This window comes from Stigmatopora nigra, chromosome 3 (assembly GCF_051989575.1).
Source record: "Stigmatopora nigra isolate UIUO_SnigA chromosome 3, RoL_Snig_1.1, whole genome shotgun sequence".
Lineage (NCBI taxonomy): Eukaryota > Metazoa > Chordata > Actinopteri > Syngnathiformes > Syngnathidae > Stigmatopora > Stigmatopora nigra.
Window position 1 is genome coordinate 2,421,335 of NC_135510.1, and position 9,776 is coordinate 2,431,110.

Consider the following 9,776-nt stretch of genomic DNA (forward strand, 5'->3'; position numbering starts at 1 on the left):
AAAGTTATGAGAGGAAGGGAAGTCTGGAGGGACACAAGAGGCTAAAAGCTAACAAACCAAACAAAACCCCAACTAACCCTAACATATGTGGTATATTTTTCTTACTATTGTTTCACATTATTGTCTCATTATTATTTGTTTCATTGACATACCATAGAAACAATCAAAGTAGACAGCGTAAACCCATTCATCTGATCTCTTCATCTATTGACCGACCCTAAATCCTTTTGCAAACTGAGAATTTTGTTATTGAAAAGTTAGTAATTAAAATGTTGTCACATATGTGATTGTTTTACATCTATTTCATAATTAAATGTCTTGAAATACCAGAGAAACGATCAAAGTAGACCCAACCAAGTGATCTCTCCATCTAAATCCCTTTGCATTATGTGTAGGCAATGAGAGATTTCCAGTGTAATGCGAAGAAGTCATATTAGGTTGACTAGGGGTTAGCGATATGGCAAAAAGATTGTATCGTAATTTCTTTATCAGAGTTTCCCTGGCCTGTGCCATGCCGCAACAGATGGTGGCATGGAAAAGTATCTCTCAAGAAGTCATACATTGTAATATTCCAAGAGAAAATTCATAATATTGCAAGAAAAAAAATGTAATATTATGAGATTAAAGTTGTTTGCTAGCTATTTTCATGTTACGTGAACTGGAAGTTGTTTGATTTCACAAGCTTCAAGTTTCGCTGACGTGAGGCCAGTGTGAACACAAAACTGCTCAAAGAGTAGTTTTAGCAGATTGAAGTAATATTGGGAGAAAAAAGTTGGTAAAAAATAAGATATAGGATTGGTGTTTTAATTGTTTTCATGCTATGCAAAACCGTAAATGTTGGCCTTCAACTTATGACGTAAAGGTTGGGTGTGAAGAATTGTAGATGAAAATGACTTGTATTGTTAATATACGTCACAGTTTTACATTTTAATAATTTTAGTTGATGATGTGCCTTGAGATTTTTCAATTGCAATTCAAAGTGTCTTAGCTCATAAATGGCTAGAAAAAAACGGTACCCGGAGGTTTGGTCGACGGACGCTTGGTCGACGGACACTTGGTCCCCCGGACAGTTCGTCGAATGGACGTTTCATCGCACGGACGTTTCATTGAACGGACGTTTCATCGAATGGACGTTTCATCGAACGGACGTTTCATCGAACGGACGTTTCGTTGCCGGATTCGCTCGCTCTCAAAATTATAATCATGGGAGAGAGACAGAGAGAAGGAGAGAGAGAGAGAGTTTACTGTTCAAAGCGATCAACCAGGTCATCTCTCACTCTCAAAATTAAATTCTTGAGAGAGAGAGAGAGAGAGAGAGAGAGAGAGAGAGGGGGGGAGAGAGAGAGAAAGTTTACTATTAAAAGTGATCAATCAGATAATCTCTAGCTATCAAAATTATAATCATGAGAGAGACTTTGTAAATGTCAGAGCATATCTAAATATCTAATCAAAGTTGCGTATTATTTGCGTTTGTGTCAAACTACGGCTCACAGGCCATATACGGCCCGCAATGAGTTTTTTTTTATAGCAAAAACAAAAATCCTCACAGTCAACATTATCCCACAGCAAGATTGGTGCCATTGACGGCGGTAGACGTCGGATTCATGTTGACTGTTGCGTTATATATCCACTAGATGCACCTCTATTAAAAAAATAGCATCTGCATCTCAGTCAACATGAATCAGACATCTACCGCCGTCAATGGCAGCTTATTGATAATGTGTTTAATTTGGGACAATAATAGAATAAAAAACTTTTTGACTTGCGGGCCAGAATGGATACTAAAATCTGACAGAAGAGGACAGCCAGGAGCATTTGGACACGCAATGTAATTTATCAAAACTGGGGATTCAAAAAAAACACAATTGAAGGAGAAAAAGGAATTTTCAAATTTACTTTCAACATTAAGAACATATTATTCATTATTATTCAACGAAAGAAAGCAGTCTTTAAATTGAGAGTGATGAGCGGCATGTTGTTCTCCAAGTTACACTCCAACAAAGATCTAGACTAGTGTGTCATCTATCAGGGAAACGAGGGCATCGCAGGGCAAAGGGAAAAGAATGAAGTCGTTGATTTTTACTATAATTTGGACGTTGGCGGGCCGAATTAAAAAGCCTAACAGGCTGTGTTTGGCCCGCGGGTCGTAGTTTGAAAAACATGTACACACCCACACACCAATAATATGCAATATATTGATAATTTTGAGAGCGAGCAAATCCAGCAATGAATAACATGTACACGCACGCCAATAATACGCAACTTATTGATAGTTTTGAGAGTGAGCGAGTGAATTCGGAGACGAATAACATGTACACACGCCAATAATACGCAACTTATTGATCATTTTGATATTAGATATTTAGATATTACTGCTGTGACTTTTACAAACTCTCTCATGATTATAATTTTGAAAGCGAGAGATTACCTGGTTGATCGCTTTCAACAGTAAACTCTCACTCTCATGATTATAACGTTGAGAGTGAGCGAATCTGGCGACGAAACGTCCGATCGACGAACTGTTCGTTTGACGAAACGTCCGTTCGGCGAACTGTCCATCGACCAAAAGTCCGGGGACCAAGTGCCCATCAACCAAATGTCCGTCGACCAAACGTCCTTCGACCAAACATCCTTCGACCAAACGTGTGTCGACCAAACGTCCTCTCACGGAAAAAAAACATATTCAACATGTATGTAAAAAAATACATTTTAGGACAAATAAGCTTTCTGAACAGGTTATAATATGTCCAGCTTTCTTCATCGATCCATGGAAATCAAATCTTTAATGTATAATTTTATTTATAGGTTTGGATCAGGTTAAAGAGTATATAAAAAATAAAGGATCAAGGGTCACACCGATACAAAATGATTGAAACCTTGTAAAATGGTTCGCCTCAGCATAGTTGAGAAAGAGGTAAGATTACAGCACAGGGACTATGAGACAATGGAAAACCGTAGTAGAGATTTGTTGACATTATCGTGCGATGTGCCAGAAGAAAAAAATAAAAGATCAGAGGAAGTAACTTTGAAAAAGTAACTAACAGAAAACAATTCTCGGGATATTTTACCATACAGCTTTAGACCATGTTTATTCGAATATCAAACATGCTTATAGAGCCATTTCCCTCACTCATCTGGCTGGATCAGACCATCTCTGTCTGTCGCTCACCCCCGTACACACTCCACTCCGGAGGCTAACAAGGCCACAGATATAAGATAATAAAAACTTGGCCCGAGGATGCCCTTTCACAGCTGCAGGGCTGCTTTTCCCGCACCAACTGGGAACTTATCGAACTCCACAACCTCCAGGACTACACGTACACTGTGCTTTCCTACAGGAGGGTACTCAGGAGGAACAATTTGGACACTAAGCTTCTGGTAGCCTTCTATAGAGCTACTGTGGAGAGCATCCTGGCATACTTCACAACAGTGTGGTACGCTGGAACCACGGCAGCAGACAAAAAGGCCATGCGGTGATTGATCAACACTGCCCAGAAGATCGTCGGCTTCTCTAATCCCTCACTGGAAGACATTGCCAGCCCTCATTACCTCAGCAGTGCCAGGAACATTGTCGGGGATCCATACCACCCTGGTCACAACCTATTCCAGCTGCTGCCCTCTGGCAGTCGCTACAGGTCTCACAAAGTAGAGACAAATGGGCTTAAGGACAGTTTTTTCTACACATCCATCAGGACTCTAAACTTGCGGTAACACGACACACAATCCCTTCTGTGTAATAACTTCATGGGGTACCTCCCCATGAAGTTATTACACAGAAGGGAAAGACGTTTGTATGTCTGTCTCCTACTGGCTGACTGAAGGTAAATAAGAGACAATGAGAGGGAAGTGATCCGCTCGGGGGGTGATGCGATGTATCTGAAATTATCACTTATTTGGGTCTTTTGCCGGGAAAACGCACCTTACGGAGAAGCACTATCAATTTTGTCATACACAGCTGGGTATGATGACAATTAGGCTTTCTGTCGAGTCAATGATGATGACAAAGTCAATGTCCGATTATTTATATTGTTATATTGGTCCACTTCTATCGGATAGAAAAAGATTGAGCGTATTTTCTCGCATATGAGCCGTACCCTTAAAACTGCCTTATAATCATTGAATTTTACAATTTCCCTAGCATAAGATTTCCCCTGATTCACAAATTCCCCCTCCATATTCATGGTTTTAATAGGGAGTACAAGTGTGTTACTTTGAAGGGCAAATCATCGCACGTGGTATTTCAGAGATTCTGTATGAATCGAAAGGATTGTCTGTCAGATTGCACATTCCGAAAGGGTGTTGCCTGCACCGGGACAAATTCAAAAAGGAAGTCACGGGAGCATTACAACAGGAAGTGTGTCAGTAGCGGTCTAGTTTGTCATCCCTGGGTAAGATGGCGGCGCCCTGAGCAAGCAATGGCAGGCACAAGTGAGTTTTTTCATGTTTTTTACAAGATACATTTTTTTTCTTGAATTTCATTCATAGACGTCAAAACAAATTTTGTTTAATGTTTTATCTTATATCTTTCGAAATAAATGATCGTATCGGCCACATTGTCTTGCGTAATGGCGTTTCATCTGTGACCTTGCAGTTTAATGCATGTCAAGTCAAATTTTTGCGTAAATAAGCCGCACCCTTGATTCAGTCATCATTGTTTTGAGCAACAAATATGGCGTATATGCGAGAAAATACGGTATAGCAGTGTTCGTGTTCGTGATTTCCTACACAACAAGTATTAACCATTGTTCCATACTCAGGATGCACTAACAATAATTCCGACAGAAGCAGTTCAATTTCTTGGGCGGAAAAAATAAATACAAATAAAACGCCAGCTGCCACAGCAATTATAGTACATAGATAAAGGCAGAGTGCTTGAAAAAGCCTCCCATACCTTACATCAGTTTTGGTAAAAGACTGGTCTTTTGGCCATCAGCAAAATGGGACTATAACTGTGGGTTTTTTGGTTTATTTTAAAGGAAAAGGACATAGTGAAGTCCATTCCATCAAATTTACCAATGTACTCCATGAGCTGAGAGTGAGACTTTAAAACCCATATACGATATTACAGTTGCCTTCCCATTGATACAGAGCGACCTGAATTGAACGGAGGACGTTTCCTTGCTTCATGTCCCATTCTCTTTTATCACTACCAGTCATTAGCATGATTATCAAAATAAGAACAGTGGCTCTGCTTTGCTGTCAGACTCAACGAGAAATGGAGGGAGGCTATGATTTCCCTACAGACACTTTCATCCGTGACACTGTGAAATGATGAGCCGTCACTGGCACTCCTTGCAACTACAGTGTTGAATGCAGGAAATGCAGGAAAGTGCCTGCAGCCATAAGTAGCTCCAGATAACGAGCTGATTAGTCCAGCAAATGTTTGCCGTCTGTTATGGTGATGTTCATGATCTTTACTTTCCTTGTTAAGGCCACCTGAAAAGGGGATCTACTAAATTATTATCAGATTTCCGGAATCCAAGCCCTTTACCTGTCTTTATCCAACTAACGGATTGATGGGGCAAGAGATGCTGGTTGTTGTTGTTGTTGTTGCACTACAAGCGCCTGAGGATTGCCCTCAGATAGCGCTAGAGCTGCCACTGGAACGCGGATTATTTCATCCGGGGGGTAGTCGGAGGTGAGGGGCAGTCAAATGTCTCCGGCTGGATGAAAAACGTAGGGTGCCACTGTCCTTGTTGGCAGCTCTGAGTGGTATTTGTTGGAATTCGCAGGCCGCGGCGAGCGGCCTCTCAGGAGACACCACGTGAAGGTTTCCAACTTTGTCTCCCAAGAGATGCTGGAGAGTAATAAGCTAAACAAATGTGAAATCACCACTCAATCTATACAAGTCCAATCGTGCCTAAGATGTCTAAAAACTAAAAATAGTTTTATTATTCTGTTTTCATCTCCTAAACCACTCTATCCTAACAAGGGTCACGGGGGAGCTGAAGTCTATCAACCACGAGCAGGTTAACAGTCAGTCACAAGGCACATACAGACAATCTATGAACATCCTCATTCCTTCAGATAATTTGTGGGAGGACATTGGAGTACCCGTAGAAAACCCACGCAGGTCTGGAGGCGAACCACTCGCTCCACCGGGCCGTCCTTACTATCTATGGTGATTTTTCAATTCGATGTATTTAACAGTTGTCAAAATTTCCTGTACTCAATAAAAAGTGTCAAAACAGCTGTTGAGTTTCACTTGTTCATTAAAACCTGAATATAGTACAATTGAATCTTAACATGGTGATTTTTTTAAGATGCATCAAACTCAATGTACTCATCCAAATACCCTGTTTATGTGCTTTGGCAATGCAAATTGAAACAAAGTGCCACCAAAGTACAGAGCGAATAGAAGCTGGGTAACATTATAATTGATGCAACCAACAATTTGTTTATTCATTTGCACAGGTAAAAGAGCACATGAAGTGACATCTACAGTCTTTGACAAATTCCATCAATCCCAATCTACTACAGAAATTGAAGTAAAAATCTAGCCAAAGAAGTGTTTAATTTACTTTCACTATTAGTCCCTATGATCACGTTGGAGGACCAGAGAAGCAAGCAAGTTCATTTGAAGGCACCTCTCTAGCTACGAGTCCCAGTTTTCATACTTTGGGCTGTCGTGGGACCTGACTGACCTCCCTTCTTTAAGACAGAATCATAACGAGTGAACTATTAACTCATCTAAAGTGTTATGCAGCGGAACATGCGAAGACAAAAACAAGATCAAATTTCACATTTCTTAGGTAATGTATTTTATATTAGCTATAGTGTTTACTTAGCGTTGTATCCTACAGTCTGTGGGTGTTTTTTCAACTTTTGTTGTCCAGCTGTCCTCTTTGCACTGATTATTGCATTTGTTGTGTTAAGTTTTAAACTCCTACTACTTAAAATTTGCACTTATTTTTAAAGCATCTGTGAAGTGTTATAAAGCATACTTGTAGCAGAACTTTTACAGATTAGGGAAAAACATTTTAAAGAATCAAAATCTAATGATAAGCGACTAATATTTGTGTATAATCAGTTAAAAACAACTTTGAGTGTGGTTATATCAATTTTCTTCTTTATTTTAAATTATTGGTGTGAATGAAATGAAGAAGCAGACCCTGTTATCTTATGCGCCACTGATATTGTAAGGCCATATGGCCGTAACTCACTTACCATCGCTATGATATTGAGGAAGGAAGCATCAAAAGCAACGCCTCCTTGACATGGCCTCTCTTTGCTGACCAACAAGATGGAAAGATTATTACTTCTTTGAAGTTCTATTCAACGCTAAGTTGTTTTGAACTAAGTCACCTCGTAGAGTAGAGGTTAAGTCGCTTGACTTCAATGCGGGCAGGCGCGGGCTCAATTCTGGTTGTTTGTCTCTCTGTGCGCCATATGATTGACCGGCGACCAGTCTAGGGTGGGGCCTGTCTTTCGCCTGACAACAGCTGGGTTAGGCTACAGCAACCACCGCAGCCCGTTCAAGGATGAGCGGTATAGAAGATGAATCAATGAATGTTTTGAAATCATAATTTGTAGTGGTTTAGTCAAGTGTTCATGTGCCTTGTCTGTTGCCTAACGTCAGCTTCCTCCTTACACTTATGCGGCTGCATGAATGGGAAATGTTTTTGTATGATAATTATTCATTAACATTTGAATGAATGAAAAAATATTGGGCTGATACCATAATGGGCTTTAATCGGCAAAGAAAAAAATCACAGTATTTCACTTCTTTCAACACTAAATAAACTTTCAAAGGACATGGCGACCTGGCTGGGGAGTGGTTAGCACGTCGGCCTCACAGTGGGGGACAAGTGTTCAAATCCGTTCCACCTGTCCGGAGTTTGCATGTTCTCCCCGAGCTTGTGTGGGTTTTCTCCAGGCACTACGATTTCCTTCCACATTCCAAAGACATGCATGGAGGCTGATTCTGAGCTTGAGCCAATCCAAGATCATTTTGAGGTGATAGGCACACCATAGACTGGTCACTCATAAATGACAGGGCCTATATAACCAAAGATAAAATGCCCTCTTTTTAGCAAGTTAGTCTTTATTTGAATAAACAAGCATGTTTTTAGATTGTCAGAGGAAGTCCTTAGAGCACACCAACGCAAAAAAGGGGGAACTTCGCACTGGGTTTAGGTTAAAATGAGCATACATTTAAGATTTATGAGGCATATGTGCTTTCCAAAACCGAACTATGTTTCTTTCCTCAGCATTATGTCGATACGTGTTTACAGAAGGAAGCACTCGTAATCAGTTCTATTAAAATATAGGTGTAAAGTATAATGATATTTCATGAACTCAATTATTATAGTATTAATCTAAGAGGACCACTGCTTCAAACGTTTTAAGCCTTGCAGATACATGCAATTAAAAACAACTGTTATTCCTGGTGAAAAGAATGATGGTGCAAAGCAAAGGGTGAAATGAAAAAAGTTGATACACTGTAGAGACCGGAAAAAAACCCACATCTAATACATAGACAACTTCTTTTCCATTTCTTCAAAGTTAGAATTTTCTACCACCCTGTGACCCAAAAACCACTCCATTATATCACTTTTTCGTGCCAGAGAAAAAAGTAAATTAACGGGTGTTTCAAGCGCTCTAACATAAATATGCAGCGACCTACCTACATTCTCAAAGAAGTAATCTACACCACTTTCCATCCTTACTGGGTCTTTAACATTCACCATTAACATGTACTAGTATTAACTTTTAAGACATGACCTGTGCATGTCAAAAATGAGAATACCCGCTTTAAATGCAAAAAGTGATCAAACACCCTACCTTCCTTTTTTAAGGCATTGATGATCGACTTCATTGTGATGCCTTGGTTACCCGATTTGCTGTTCCAATCTGGTCAGGGTACTTTTTTTTGTCTCCCACTCCGTTTGTGGCTTTTTCCCCCTTCAGAACCATGGAGAACGACCAGGCGAAGAGGAGTAAGAGCGGCAAATACCCGTGATCCCGCTCATACTATCCTCTCTCTACCAACGCCTGCTTGCTTAGAGAGTATGCACCGCCCCTTCCACTAACACACGGTCACCAGTGGACTACAAGCAACAATTAACTAGCCCTGCCTTCTACAGACACTGCCTGCAACACACTGCAAAATAACACACTGGAAAAAAAATACAAAATAAAGGAGTAATCTAAATGCACTCTTCCCCTCTGTCTCCTTCATCACATAATTGAAAATATGTTGCTTGTCTATTATACTGAAAAAAACAAAACATTGTAAGAAATCCTCAAGCTACAGTTTTGTGTATGAGGTCAAGCTGCCTGATGGTGTCGTGCAGGGGTGTCCAACTCCGGTCCTCGAGAGCCGCTATCCGGTCTGTTTTCCATATCTCTCTCCACCAACACACATGAATCAAATAATCGGGATCGGGATGAACCTTCTGGACAGCTTGCTCAGGAGTTGATCATTTGATTCAGGTGTGGTAGAGGAGGGTGATATGGAAAACAGACCAGATAGTGAGTGGCTTTCGAGGAACGAAGTTGGCCACCTCAGTTGTATGCATGTTCTTTTTATGTGAGAGGAACTAGACAAAATCTGCGCAGGCAAAGGAAGAATCTCACACGAAAACGCCAGTGCGCACTGAGAATTGAAGCCTCAAATTCAGAACTGTAAGGCAGACATGCAAACCACTTTTTCGCTGTGTCGCCATATTGAACATATAAATAAATGAATAAATCAACACTTTACACTAAACCTGTTCAACTGTTTTGAAACTAGCACTTTTACCATTTGACAATAACAGGGATAAACAAATGTT

The 9,776-nt window shown here is 40.3% G+C and overlaps 1 protein-coding gene across 1 annotated transcript in view; it reads right to left on the bottom strand.

Annotated features, from left to right (window-relative positions):
• Positions 1 to 9,776, bottom strand: part of LOC144194145 (SH3 and multiple ankyrin repeat domains protein 2-like) — a 125,540-nt gene that overhangs the window by 93,034 nt on the left and 22,730 nt on the right. The window lies entirely within an intron of this gene.